General features: G+C 44.9%; 1 protein-coding gene across 7 annotated transcripts in view; it reads right to left on the minus strand.

Annotated features, from left to right (window-relative positions):
- The window catches only part of lzts2a (leucine zipper, putative tumor suppressor 2a), a 243,322-nt gene that overhangs the window by 148,871 nt on the left and 78,713 nt on the right, over window positions 1-15,738 (minus strand). The window contains exon 1 of one of the 7 annotated variants that reach the window (XM_073026882.1): window positions 6,619-6,640. The exons of the other annotated variants lie outside the window; for them this stretch is intronic. The gene's annotated coding sequence lies outside the window, so the exon portion shown is untranslated. Of the gene's footprint in view, window positions 1-6,618; window positions 6,641-15,738 lie in introns of those variants that run through there. 7 annotated transcript variants of the gene reach the window in all.

Here is a 15,738-nt window from a genome sequence, read left to right on the forward strand (position 1 = left end):
GATTCGGTTTCTCCTTCAAACCAACCTCCCCAACGTTGTAAATAACACACGCTTGTGTCATAAAGTCCAGCCTTTGAAACAGCCCAGCAGCCCCCCTGCCTCCTAAATAAGGTAGAGAAATGAAGAGCAATGGAGGAGGGAAGAGCTGGATTGATCTTGGAGTAGGTTAAAAGGTTGGCACAACATTGAATGGATTATGGCGGAAAGATCGAAAGGACGTAGAGGTGAGTTGAAAATTCTTTTAACCCAGAGAGGAGGGATGGGCTTGAATACACCACATACAAATAAAAGAGTAAGACATTGTGTCACAGCTAATCTGATCATAATCCCAACTCTGTATTCTCAACTACACCAAACAACTGATTGTAGATTTCAGAAAGGGAACACACACCAGTCCTCGGAGAGGGATTAAAAGTGGAGACAGTGAGCAGCTTCGAGTTGCTGGGTGTCAATATCTCTGAGGATCTATCCTGGACCCAACATATCGACGCAGCTAAAAGGAAGGCACGACAACAGCTATATTTCATTAGGAGTTTGAGGAGATTTGGTACGTCACCAAAGACTCTCGCAAATTTCTACAGATGTACTGTGGACAGCATTCTAACTGGCTGCATCGCTGTCTGGTATGGGGAGGTGGGGGAGGTCTGCACAGGAGCAAAATAAGCTGCAGAGAGTTGTAAACAGTCAGCTCCATCATGGGCACCAGCCTCCATAGTATCCTAGACATCTGCAAGGAGCAATACCTCAGAAAGGCGGCATCCATCATTAAGGACCCCCATCACCCAGCACATGCCTTGTTCTCATTGCTACCATCAGGAAGGAGGTACAGAAGCCTGAATGAACAGCTTCTTACCCTCTGCCATCTAATTTTTTTAATGGATACTAACACTATGAACTACCTCACTACTACTTCAGTTTTATTTTTGCACTACTTATTTAACTATTGTGTGTGTACATATGTGTGTGTGTGTGTGTATGTGTGTATATATATATATATATATGTATACACACACGTACATACACACACACCATAATTCAAGTTTTTTTCTATACTTATCACGTTTTGTATTGTACTGCTGCTGCAAAGACAACAAATTTCATGACATATGCCGGTAATATTGAACCTGATTGTGATTTTGATTTATTGTTAAAATACTAACCCTGGATCGATTCTTCCCTCCCCCAGATTTAATGTAAAAGGCAAGGACCAGATCCAGTATTGCCTACCCTTGATTATTGGGTATTGAAGAGCTGTAAACTAGGGAACTGCACACATGAAGGATTTAGCTGTGGAGCTATTTTACAATCATGATGGGCCAAATTACCTCTTTGTGTAGTTCATTGTCCGTGACTCTTTCCGAAAAGAGTCAGCTTACCTGATGTATTTGAGATGCAAATATTGCTTCTAACAGGGAAAGCTGTGAATTACTGCCCCCTAGTGGGCAAGAACAAACTGCAGCCTACGAGCTGGGGTTTTTGAGCCAGATGTTAGCAGGCTTTCTGACCCCATTATTCTGGACTCACTGAATGGGGACTCGACTAAAGATTCTGAAAAGGAAGCGAAGGCTGCTCTGTCTCATCTATTATGGATTTGCAATGCAAATGGGGAACCTGTCTGCGAACAATTGCCAGTTTTCACTGTTGGACGACAGTCACTGTAATACTACCTAACACCACCGTGCGGGGCTATGCACTGACAACGGGACGGGCACAAACTAGTCGTATGCTTCTGGACTGGCGCAGAAAGTGTCAGCAGCAATTTTCTTCCTCTCTCCTCTTCATCCAAAATCTGTCCCTTTCCGCAGCCGGTTTGATTGTGACTGTTTTTATTTTCCCTCTCAATCCCTTTCTCCTTCTCCACATAACCTTTGACACCCTTCCTAATCAAGAAGCTATCAACCTCCCTTTAATTATACCCAGTGACCTGGCCTCCACAACAGTCTGAGGCAATGAATTCCAGAGATTCACCACCCTCTATCTAAAGAAATTCCTTCTCATCTTTGTTCTAAACTGACTTCTTTCTAATTTAGGCTGTGCTGTCTGTCCAAGACTCCCTCACAACTGGAAATATCTTCTCCATGTCCACTGTATCTAGGTCTTTCAAAGCATGTCTGTGTTGACCATAAAGCCAATCAAACTGACCCCGTCAGCCTGGAAATGATCCACTCCTGTACATGGGCCAGTGTTAATGCCTTTAGGTGTTGTTCCACCACTTCCTCGGGCAATGTGGTACAGCATTTCTTCTTTGCCACGTAACCTTGCACATTCAATACCATCATCCCCTCAAAACTGATCAATAAGCATCAAGACCTTGGCCACAATATGTGCAATTGGATCCTGGATTTCCTCACTTGCAGACCCCAATCAGTTTGGATTGGCAACAACATCTCCTCCACAATCTCCATCTGCATAGGTGCACCACAAGACTGTGCGCTTACAGCCCTGGTCTACTCACTTCTCACTTATGACTGTGAGGCTAAGCACAGCTCCAATGTCATATCCAAGGTTGCTGATGACACCACGGTCACTGGCCGAATCAAAGCTGGTGGAAAATCAGTACGTAGGAGGCAGATTGAAAACCTGGCATAACAACAACCTCTTTAATCAATGTCAGCATGACCAAGGAACTGATTGTAGACTTCAGGAGGAGGAAAGTGGAGGTCCATGAGCCAGTCCTCATAGGAGGTGGACAGGGACAGCAACTTTAAATTCCCTGGTACTATTGTTTCAGAGGACTCATGCTGGGCCCAGCATGTAAGTGCCATTACAAAAAAAAAATGCACAGCAGTGCCTCTACTTCCTTATAAATTTGTGAAGATTCAGCATGACTTCTAAAACTTTGACAAACTTTTCTGGATGCATGGTGGAGAGAATATTGAGAGGCTGCATCACAGCCTGGCATGGGAACGTAGTGGATATGGCCCAATCCGTCACGGTAAAAACCCTCCCCACCACTGAGCACAGTAACATGGAGCATTGCTGCAGGACAGCAGCATCCATCATCATTAACAGCACCACCCAGGACATGGTCTCATCTCCCTGCTGCCATCAGGAAGCAGGTACAGGAGCCTCAGTACTCACACCATCAGTTTTAGGAACAGTTATTACCTCTCAACCATCAGGTTCTTGAATCAGAGGGGATAAGTTCACTCAACTTCACTTGCCCCATCATGGAGATGTTCCCATCACCAATGGGCTCACTTCATCTCATGTTCTCCATAGTTCTTGCTTATTTATTTATTATTATTATTTTATTTTCTTTTGTACTTGAACAGTTTGTTGGCTTTTGCACACTGGGTGTCCACCCTGTTGGCTGTAGTCTTTCATTGATTGTATTATGGTTATTATGTGTTAACAACCAACACAACCTGTGGATGTGCTGAGGGCAGCCCGCAAGTGTTATCACACATCAACACAGCATAACCAATGTTCATCAGAGCAATACAAGCAGCAACAGAACAAGCTAACAACAGCAGAAATCCCTCTCTCTCACACACACACACACACGCCACCTCCAGGCCTCCACTCTCTGGCCTGGACTCACATACTGGCCTCCAACCTCCAGACAAGACTCTGGATTTTCCCCCCTATTTGTGCCTCTCTTCGTTTTTTATAATTCTGCCAGCTCAACCCTCAGCCTCAACATTCAAAACAATCCAAGTCTGCCCAACTTGTTATTATAGTTCATGGTCTTCCACCTAGACGTCATCCTGGTGAACCACAGGCAGAGGTATGGGAGCCTTAGGTCGCTCACCACTTGGTTCTGGAACAGATATTAACAGTTATCAGGTTCCTAATCCAGTGTGGACAACTTCATTCCCCCAGCTCTGAACTGATTCCACAACCTACAGACTCACTTTCAAAGACTACTGTCCAGTGGCACTGACCTCGGTAATAATGAAGTGCTTTGATCAACTGGTCATGAACTGCATTACATCCCCCATTGGACCACAACCTACCTGCATCTCACCCCAATCGTTCCACCGATGGTGCAGGCTAACCACTTCCTATGCATATTAACATCTCTTCTGTGGACAGAGTTAGAAGCACCAAGTTTCTGGGAGTGCGTCTGATGAATGATCTCACTTGGCCCCTCAACACTGCCTCTTGAGTCATGAAAACACAGCAGTGCCTCCGCTTCCTGAGGTTCTATTTTCTACTGAAGCACCATTAGGACTGTCCCAAATGTCTGTATCACTGTCTATATGGGAACTGCAAGGCATCTGCAAATGACTGTGAGGACTCCCGAGAGAATGATCAGGGTCTCTTTCCTGCCCCATCCAGGACAAACACCAATTTGTCAAGGGCTCACCCTGTCTGTCCCACAATCTATTTTGATCACATACCATCAGGCAGAAAGTACCACAGTATAAAAGCAAGCACTGTTAAGGCTGGATAACAGCTTCTTCCCCAGGCTGTGAGACTTCTGACACCAAGCTACAACCCAGTATGCATTGCTTATGATAACGCCAACAGCATCATACTGTTGTATATTTAAATACATGTCTTATATGCACCTAATGTCAACTTGTACATCAGCAGACTATTTTTATCTGTTAATACTATTGAGGTAATATTGTTTTGTGTTGTACATGATATACATACAGTCGGCCCTCCTTATCCGTGGGAGATTGGTTCCGAGACCTCCCGCAGATACCAAAAAACATGGATGCTCAAGTCCCTTATTTAACCTGAATCTGTGCGGTGGTCTTTAGGACCCAGCGGAACCCTGGACTTTATTTAACATGTCTCAGTGCGGTGGACATTAGGACCTGGTGGTGCAGCTCTGAATCCGCAATGTTTCTGTTCACGAAAATAATCACCATCACGATTGAAAATAAAGTGGAAGTAATAAAGCAATCGGAAAGAGGTGAAACACCATCAGTCATTGGAAATGCGTTAGGCTACAGTCGGACAACGAGCCGAACAATTTTAATGGAACATGTGAAAGGCCCTGCCCCAATGAAAGCTACAATTATTACTAAGCAAAGCAGTGGTTTAATTATTGAAATACATATGTTTCTTAAGTGTTTTATATGCATAGAAAGGTAAAATATGTACTATATACTAAGAAAAACGTTTGACTAACTGACGCTAAATAATACCGGATGTACCTGTTCCGACTTAAAGACGGACTCAGGAACGGAACTCATTCATAACCCGGGACTGCCTGTACTTTTAAGTCATTTCTAGATTACTTATAATACCTAATACAATGTAAATGCTATGTAAATAGTTGTTATACTGTATTGTTTAGAGAATAATGACAAGAAAAAATAGTCTGTACATGTTCAAACAACGAGTGCTGGAGAGAGAACTTCCGGGTTTTCCCGATCCACAGATGGTTGAATGCGCACGTGCGGAATCTGCGGATAAGGAGGGCCGACTGTACTGCGACTTGCTCCTTGGTCCCAGAGGAATATTATTTCATTCAGCTGTGCACACGTGTACAGTTGAACGACAGTGAACTTGAACGTGAACTACTTTTACGCCGTGACAATAAGGGCAGGAAGAGGAACACCCCTCTACCACTCCTCCCTGCCATATCACTATCATCTCTGAATCCAATCTGTCAACTCATCTTTACCCCATGTGATTTTATTTTCCATGCCAGCCAACAACAAATCTCCCAGTCAAACGCTCTACTGAAGTCCATGCAGACAACATCCACAGGTGCTCTACTAAACGCTCTCCTAACGATGTACTAAAGTCCATGCATACAACATCCACAGGCCCATCCTCATCAGCTATGAGAGGCCTAGACAGAGTAGATAAAGAAAACCTGTTTTCCCATAGAATGTCTGAAACTAGCAGAGAGACCAGAGGGAATACAATATTCCAACTGTAACCTTACCAACATCTTGTACAACCTGAACATCTTAGCTTCCCTGACTGGTGAAGGACAACATGCCAAAAACCTGCTTCAGCCCACTGTCTACCACTGACACCACATTCAGGGAACTATAAGATATAATGTTTTACAACCCACCGGGGCCCTATCATTTACTGCAAAAGTTCTCCCTTCATTCGTCTTCCCAAAATATTTCCCGAGGATCGTCACCTTGTCGTGGTGGAGAGGTTTGAGAGTTCCGGAGATCCGGAGAGTGATGTCATCCAGAGCTTAGCTCCTGGAAGGGTCACCAATGGCAGTAAGGTCAAGGGGGTTTGTTCCAGACAAAGAATGATCCAACCAAGTTCTTTTACAGAGAGAGTGGTGAGAGCCTAGAATGGGCTGCCGACGATGGTGGTGGAGGCAGATACAATAGGGTCTTTTAAGAGACTCCTGGATAGGTACATGGAGCTTACAAAAATAGAGGGCAATAGGTAATTTCTAAGGTAAGGACATATTCAGCACAGCTTTGAGGGCCGAAGGGCCTGTATTGTTCTGTAGGTTTTCTATGTTCTATGTTTCTAACTGGTGTCACCCTGCAACCTCAGCCTATCCACAGGACAACTCACAATAACCAATTAGCCTGCTAACCAGTATGTCTTCAGACTGTGGGAGGGAACGGAAGCACTTGGGGAAAACCCATGCATTCAAGGGGAAAAGTATACGCCCTTTACAGGCGGCACCAGAATTGAACCTGACACCCCGAGCTAGAACAGTGTTGTGCTTACCACTATGCTACTCTGGCACCCAGTTGAACGGTCAAGAGTTGAAACTCCAGAGCCTCAAGCTCCAAGGTTCAGTTCAGGTCCAGTACGGAGAGGGTGCTGTCCTATCTGTAGTACCAGGAAACGTGCTAGGGGAGAATGCTTCCATTGTCTTCAGCTCGTGGTTACCGCTGGTGGATTAGAAACACGAGTTATGTAGTACACTGGTACCTAATCACTGAAAGTAACCACAATTATCTTTGGAAACTTGTAAGGAGGTGCTCCCCTGAGCACAAGACAGATGGTCTTAATGACGCAAATGCTACAATTGGCTTTTGTGTCAGGAACAGAGTTCTTAAAAATATTTACATGCATTTGCCCTTGAGTGCATCCCTTTCTGACAAGGAGTTTATCTTGCACTTCCTGTTAACTTTCAGTCCTTTGTATAATTCATAAATTCCATTGTGTTTCTTTATTTTCATGTAAATGCCTGCAAGAAAATGAATCTCAATGTAGAATATGGCAACTTGTACTTTGATAATAAATTGACTTTGATTCTAACTTTTGAACTGGACAGGAGCCACACAATCCTGGAATATCTTTCCATTTGTAAGGGAAGGAACTGTTTGGAAAATAACTTCGGCAAAACTGTAAAATTAAGGTCTGGTAATCTAGGTACATGGTACTGATAAATTTCTCTCCATTATGTGATTTGAAAATCGATTTTGCTCAGAGTGGAATATGAGAAAGATCATTTATAGAGAATATAAAACAGGAACAGGGCCTTAGTAGGTGTTTTATTACTTGTTTAATTAGTTTGGCGCCACAGGAACTGCATCAAACTGATTAAACGTAATTGAACGCCTTCTATACCAGTCCCTTCTGCCTGTACGGTCTACGTTCCTCCATTCTGTGCCTGTTCATGTGCCAACCTCACAGCCTCTTAAATGAATAACAACCACTCCAGGAGGAGCACGGGGTGGTGGTCGAGGCCAACATGTTCGAGGCATTTCAGGAGATACTACCGCAGCTCAAGGCATCAGAGTTTGGAGTTCAATTCTGACTCCATCTGTAAGGAGTTTGTACATTCTCCCCATCAGCATGTTGGGTTCCTCCCTCAGCCCAAGGACACCCTGGTCAGTGGGTCAAATGGAGAGTGAAAATTGGCCAGGGTTGGGTAGCTGGGCTGCTGGGTGGCCTGGTTCACTGGGTCAGAATGGCCGTTTCAGCTCTATATCTCTAAATAAAATAAAGAATTCCAGGCACTCGCCAATCTCTGTGTAAAGAAACTTAACGCACACACCTGCTTTGAATTCAGCCCTCTCACTTTAAATGGCATTAAACATTTAAACCCTGGGGAGAAGATACTGGCTGTCCACTCCTGGTCCCTCAAGAGCTTATAGATTTTTATTCAGTCACATACTACAGATCATATTTCAGTAAAGCTCCATTGAAACAGCCAGATGCTTCACCCCAATAATCCACTTCTGTCAGCGTGACACTATTTTCACATTGAGTGCGCACAAATCAAACTGTTCCTCTTGCAACGTTTGTTTTGGACCATATTAGGGTCATACATTGATGGGCATTCTTGGGACAAGTAGGATTTAATACCTGAGCAACACACACAAAATGCTGGAGGAACTCAGTAGGCCAGGTAGCATCTATGGAAAAAAACTACAGTCGATGTTTTGTGCCGAGACCCTCCGGCAGGATGGAGCACTCTGTTGGAATCCCTGAGGTAAGCCATATACTCACTGTTGATAAATCAGCATTAGAGTTTCCTATCTCTGCCAGGATGGCATTCCCAAATCTCCCCCCACTCACTTCTCCAAACAGCCAATGAAACCCTTCTCCACCTTGCCCACCAATTCCAGGCCACTAAAAGGTAGCACAGTATGTAACGGTTAGCATAAAGCTTTACAGTGCCAGCAATGAGACGTCAAAATTGATTCCCATCATCATGAGACCATAAGGGAGCAGAATTAGGCCATTTGGCCCATTGAGTCTGCTCTGCTATTTCATCATGGCTGATCCAATTTTCCTCTCAGCCCCAATATCCTGCCTCGTCCTATATCCCTTCACGCCCTGACCACTCAAGATTCTATCAACCTCTGCCTTAAATATACATAAAGACCTGGCCTCCACAGCTGCCTGTGACAGAGAATTTCAAAGATTCACCAATCTCTGCCTAAGGAAATTCTTCCTCATCTCCATTCTAAAAGGACACCCCTCTATTCTGAGGCTGTGTCCTCTGGTCTTAGACTCTCCCACCAAAGGAGACATCCTCTCCACATTCACTCTATCAAGGCCTTTCACCATTTGACAGGTTCCAATGAAGTCATGCCTCATTCTTCTGAATTCCAGTGAATACAGGCACAAAGACGTCAAATGCTCTTCAAATGACAAGCCATTCATTTCGTGAACCTCCTTGAAACCTCTCCAGTTTCAGCACAATCTTTCTAAGATAAAGGGCCTAAAACTGCTCACTCTGCTCTAAGTGAGGCCTCACCAGTGCTTTATAGACTCCCAAAATTAAATCTTTGCTTTTAAATTCTAGTCCTCTTGAAATAAATGCTAACATCGCATTTGCCTTCCTCATCACCGACTCAACCTGCAAATTAACCTTCAAGGAATCCTGCACAAGGACTCCCCCCAAATCCCTTTGTGCCTCAGTTTTCTGTATTTTCTTTCTTTAGAAAGTAGTCAACCCCTTCATTTCTTCTACCAAAGTGCATGACCATACACTTCCCAGCACTGTATTCCATCTGCCATTTATTTGCCCATTCTCCTAATCTTTCTGTCCTTCTGTAGCCTCTTTGTTTCCTCAAAACTACCTGCTCCTCCACCTATCTTCATATTGTCTGCAAAGTCTGCAACAAAGCCATCAATTCCATCATCCAAATCATTGACATATAACGTAAAAAGAATTGGCCCCAACACAGACCCCTGTGGAACACCATTAGTCACCAGCAGCCAACCAGAAAAGACTCCCTTTATTCCCACTCTTTGCCTCTTGCCTATTAACCACGCCTTTATCCATGCCAGAATCTTTCCTGTAATACCACAGGTTCATGGCCTGTTAAGCAGCCTCATGTGTGGCACCTTGTCAAATCCAAGTACACAACATCAATGCATTCTCCTTGTCTACCCTGCTTGTTATTTCTTCAAAAAAATTCCAACAGATTTTTCAGTCAAGATTTTCCTTTGAGAAACCATGCTGACTATGGCCTATTTTATCATGTGCTTCCAAGTACTCTAAGATCTTATCCTTAATAATCAACTCCAACACCTTCCCAATCACTGAGGTCAGACTAACTGGCCTTTTCCTTTCTTCTGCTTCTCTCCCTTCTTGAAGAGTGAAGTGATATTTGCAATTTTCCGGAAATCTAGGGATTCTTGAAAGATCATGACTAATGCCTCCACAATTTCTACAGCCACCTCTTTCAGAACCCTGGTGTGTACAGCATCTGGCCCAGGTGACTTATCTAACTTCAAACCTTTCAGTTTCCCAAGAACCTTCTCACTAGTAAAGGTAACTTCACAGACTTCATGACCCCTGAGACCTGGAACTTCCACAGAGTCTTCCACAGTGAAGACTGAAGTAAAATACTTATTCAGTTCATCTGCCAATTTCTTATCCCCCATTACTACTAATCCAGCATTGTTTTCCAGTGGTCCAATATCCACTCTCACCTCTCTTGTACACCATATATATCTGAAGAAACTTTTGATATCCTCTTTAATATTATTGGCTAGATTACTTTACCTCCTTAATGACTTTTTTTAAGTTGCCTTCTGCTGGTTTTTAAAAGCTTCCCAATCCTCCAACTTCCCACTGATTTTTGTTCTATTATACTTTACAAATACTTTATTGTCACCAAACAATTCATACTAGAGTGTACAATCATCACAGTGATATTTGTTTCTACGCTTCTTCAAAGCCCTCTCTTTGGCTTTAATGGTGGCTTTGATGTCTCTTGTTAGCCACGGTTGTGTCATCTGGTCTTTAGAATACTTCTTCCTCTTTGGGATGTATATACCCTGTGCCTTCCGAATTGCTTCCAGAAATTCCAGCCATTGCCCAATTCCCTAAGGGATCTTTTACCTTAAGCTCCCTAATCAATTCTGGTTCATTGCACAACACCCAATCCAGAATAGCTGATCCTCTAGTGGGCTCAACCACGAGCTGCTCTCAAAGGTCCTCTCATAGGTGCTCTAGATGTTGTCCTTCTTGGGATCCTGCAGCAACTTAATTTTCCTAAACTACCTTCATATTGAAATCCCCCATGACTATTGTAACATGGCCCTTCTGGTATGCATTTTCTATCTCCCACTGTAATATGTAGGCCAGATCCTTACTATTGTTTGGAGGTCTGTATACAGCTCCCATCAGGGTCTTTTTACCCTTGCAGATCCTTAGCTCTATCCACAATGATTCAACACTTTCTGACCCTATGTCACCCCTTTCTAATAATTTGATTACATTTTTTACCAACAGAGCATCGCTGCCCCGTCGTCTTCTCTGTCCTTTTGAAATAACGTGCATTCCTGGACACTAAGTTCCCAGCTATAAAACATCTTTCAGCCATGATTCAGTGATGCCTACGATGTCATACCTGTTAATCCACAACTGTACCGCAAGTTCATCTACCTTATTCCATATACTGTGGGCTTTCAAATATAACACCTTCAGTCCTGTATTCACCCTTTTCTATTTTGTTGACTGCAATTCTGCCCTATCAACAGCCTCTCCTCACTACAAATTACTGCTGTTTGTAAACTAACTACCTCATCTGCCTTTCTTACAATACTTCTTACATTGAAAAATACACAGCTCAGGACACTAGTCACACTATGCTCAACCTTTTGATTCCTGACTTTATCTGAGGTCTTAAAACACTTGTATCCACAACCTCTCCACTAACTGTTCTGACACTCTGGCTCCCATCCCCCTGCAACTCTAGTCTAAACCCCACCATGGAGCATTAACAAACCTTCCCGCTAGGATATTAACCCCCCTCTAGTTCAGGTGCAAACTACCCCTTCTGTACAGGTCCCACCTTGCCTGGAAGAGAGACCAATAATTCAAAAATCTTACTCCCTCCTTCCTACACCAACTCTCCAGCTACGTATTAATCTGTATAATCTTCCTAGTTCTGGCCTCACTAGCACGTGGCATGGGTAGCAATCCTGAGATCACCACCCTGGAGGTCCTGCCTTTTAACGTAGCACCAAACACCCTGAGCTCCCTGTGCAGAACCTCGTCACTCGTCCTACCCATCCTACACTCATCATTGGTACCTACATGGTCTACAACTTCTGGCTGTTCACCCTCCCACTTAAGAATGCTGAGGACTCGATCTGAGATATCCCAGACCCTGGGACCCGGGAAGCAAAGTACCATGTGGGAATCTCATTCTCATCCACAGACCTCCTGTCTGTTCCCCTAACTAACAAATCCCCCGTCACCACAGCGTACCCCTTCCCTCTGAGTCACACAGTGCCAGAGACCCAACCACTGTGACTTTCCTCTGTTAGGTCCCTCCCCCTCCACCAACACTATCCAAAATGATATGCCTATTGTTGAGGGGGATGGCCACAGGAGTAGTCTGCACTGAATTTTTAACCCCTTTCCCCTTCCTGACTGTCACTCAGTTTCCCGTGTCCTACACCTTGGGTGTAACTACCTCTCTATCTGTCACCTCTTAGACCCTGAATGATCCGAGTTCATCCAGTTCCAGCTCCACTCCTTAATGCAGGTTGTTAGCAGTTGCAGCTGGATGCACTTCTCACAGCTGTAGTGGTCAGGGACACTGAAAGTCTCCCTGCCTTCCCATATTCCGCAAGAGGAGCATTCCACTATCCTGCCTGGCATCCCTACCTAGCCAAGCAAATGTGAAGAAGTGATGGAAAATAACTTGGCCTTGAACTTTTCTTTCCTTTGCTTTCTCAGAATGAAGTCCCACTTTGCTGAAGCCTCAAGATCTCCACTCTGACTCTCTCCACTCAGACAACAGTGGCTGTGACGATAGCGGCTATGACAATGGCCGCAGTGCTTGCCTCACCTTCCTTTAATTTGCTTATGCTAATCATCCCAAATGCCGACTGGTTGTTGGTCAAAACTCCTTTTCGCTGTGGCAAGCCACTGCTGCTACAGGCAGTGGACCACAGTGAACTCCCCTCCTCTCAAAACGTGTGACGTCTGAATGAGGCACCGGTCAAAGCTCTTTTCTGTTTGACTGTCTGTGAGGAGCTTGGACATTCTCGCTGTGTGGGTTTCCTGCCAATTTCCAAAGATGTACGGTTGGGGTTAGTGAGTTGTGGACATGCTGTGTTGGTGTCCAAAGCATGGCGACACTTGAGAGCTGCCCCCAGCACATCCTCTGATTCTGTTTGCTGTTGAACACAAATGATGCATTTCACTGTGTGTGTCTATGTGCATGTGACAAGGAATGCGAACCTTTAATCTTCTTCCTCCAACAATTCGTTTGTTTAATACATCTAATGTTGTTGCAGGCTCACTGCTGAAACAGTACCAGGATTATGCCTCCACACGGCCAGACCCCCTCTGTACCGCAATGGATTCTGTAATTCCAACACGGCCAGACTCCCTCTGTGCTACATTGGATTCTGTAATTCCAACACGGCCAGTTTCCCTCTATACTGCAATGGATTCTGGAATTCCACACGGCCAGACTCCCTCTGTATTACATTGGATTCTGTAATTCCAACACGGCCAGATTCCCTCTGTACTGCAACAAATTCTGTAATTCCACACGGCCAGACTCCCTCTGTACCACATTGGATTCTGTAATTCCACACGGCCAGACTCCCTCTGTACCACATTGGATTCTGTAATTCCAACACGGCCAGACCCCCTCTGTACTACAACAGATTCTATAATTCCAACACGGCCAGATTCCCTCTGTACTGCAACAGATTCTGTAATTCCACATGGCCAGACTCCCTCTGTACCACATTGGATTCTGTAATTCTAACAGGGCCAGACTCCCTCTGTACTGCAATGGATTATGTAATTCCAACACGGCCAGATTCCCTCTGTACTGCAATGGACTCTGTAATTCCAACACGGCCAGACTCCCTCTGTACCACATTGGATTCTGTAATTCCAACAGGGCCAGACTCCCTCTGTACCACATTGGATTCTGTAATTCCAACAGGGCCAGACTCCCTCTGTACCACATTGGATTCTGGAATTCCACACGGCCAGACTCCCTCTGTACCACATTGGATTCTGTAATTCCAACACGGCCAGACCCCCTCTGTACCACATTGGATTCTGTAATTCCAACAGGGCCAGACTCCCTCTGTACCACATTGGATTCTGGAATTCCACACGGCCAGACTCCCTCTGTACCACATTGGATTCTGTAATTCCAACACGGCCAGACCCTCTCTGTACTGCAATGGATTCTGTAATTCCAACACGGCCAGACCCCCTCTGTACTGCAATGGATTCTGTAATTCCAACACGGCCAGATTCCCTCTGTACCACATTGGATTCTGTAATTCCAACAGGGCCAGACCCCCTCTGTACCACATTGGATTCTGTAATTCCAACAGGGCCAGACCCCCTCTGTACCACAATGGATTCTGTAATTCCAACACGGCCAGACTCCCTCTGTACCACATTGGATTCTGTAATTAGAAACACGGCCAGATTCCCTCTGTACCACATTGGATTCTGTAATTCCAACAGGGCCAGACTCCCTCTGTACTGCAATGGATTCTGTAATTCCAACACGGCCAGATTCCCTCTGTACTGCAATGGATTCTGTAATTCCAACACGGCCAGATTCCCTCTGTACCACATTGGATTCTGTAATTCCAACAGGGCCAGACTCCCTCTGTACTGCAATGGATTCTGTAATTCCAACAGGGCCAGACCCCCTCTGTACCACATTGGATTCTGTAATTCCAACAGGGCCAGACTCCCTCTGTACCACATTGGATTCTGTAATTCCAACAGGGCCAGACTCCCTCTGTACCACATTGGATTCTGTAATTCCAACACAGCCAGACCCCCTCTGTACTACATTGGATTCTGTAATTCCAACACGGCCAGACCCCCTCTGTACCACATTGGATTCTGTAATTCCAACAGGGCCAGACTCCCTCTGTACCACATTGGATTCTGTAATTAGAAACACGGCCAGATTCCCTCTGTACCACATTGGATTCTGTAATTCCAACAGGGCCAGACTCCCTCTGTACTGCAATGGATTCTGTAATTCCAACACGGCCAGATTCCCTCTGTACTGCAATGGATTCTGTAATTCCAACACGGCCAGACTCCCTCTGTACTGCAATGGATTCTGTAATTCCAACAGGGCCAGACCCCCTCTGTACCACATTGGATTCTGTAATTAGAAACACGGCCAGATTCCCTCTGTACCACATTGGATTCTGTAATTCCAACAGGGCCAGACTCCCTCTGTACTGCAATGGATTCTGTAATTCCAACACGGCCAGATTCCCTCTGTACTGCAATGGATTCTGTAATTCCAACACGGCCAGATTCCCTCTGTACCACATTGGATTCTGTAATTCCAACAGGGCCAGACTCCCTCTGTACTGCAATGGATTCTGTAATTCCAACAGGGCCAGACCCCCTCTGTACCACATTGGATTCTGTAATTCCAACAGGGCCAGACTCCCTCTGTACCACATTGGATTCTGTAATTCCAACAGGGCCAGACTCCCTCTGTACCACATTGGATTCTGTAATTCCAACACAGCCAGACCCCCTCTGTACTACATTGGATTCTGTAATTCCAACACGGCCAGACCCCCTCTGTACCACATTGGATTCTGTAATTCCAACAGGGCCAGACTCCCTCTGTACCACATTGGATTCTGTAATTCCAACAGGGCCAGACTCCCTCTGTACCACATTGGATTCTGTAATTCCAACAGGGCCAGACTCCCTCTGTACCACATTGGATTCTGTAATTCCAACACAGCCAGACCCCCTCTGTACTACATTGGATTCTGTAATTCCAACACGGCCAGACCCCCTCTGTACCACATTGGATTCTGTAATTCCAACAGGGCCAGACTCCCTCTGTACCACATTGGATTCTGTAATTAGAAACACGGCCAGATTCCCTCTGTACCACA

This window comes from Hemitrygon akajei, chromosome 23 (genome assembly GCF_048418815.1).
Source record: "Hemitrygon akajei chromosome 23, sHemAka1.3, whole genome shotgun sequence".
In the NCBI taxonomy this organism is placed as follows: domain Eukaryota; kingdom Metazoa; phylum Chordata; class Chondrichthyes; order Myliobatiformes; family Dasyatidae; genus Hemitrygon; species Hemitrygon akajei.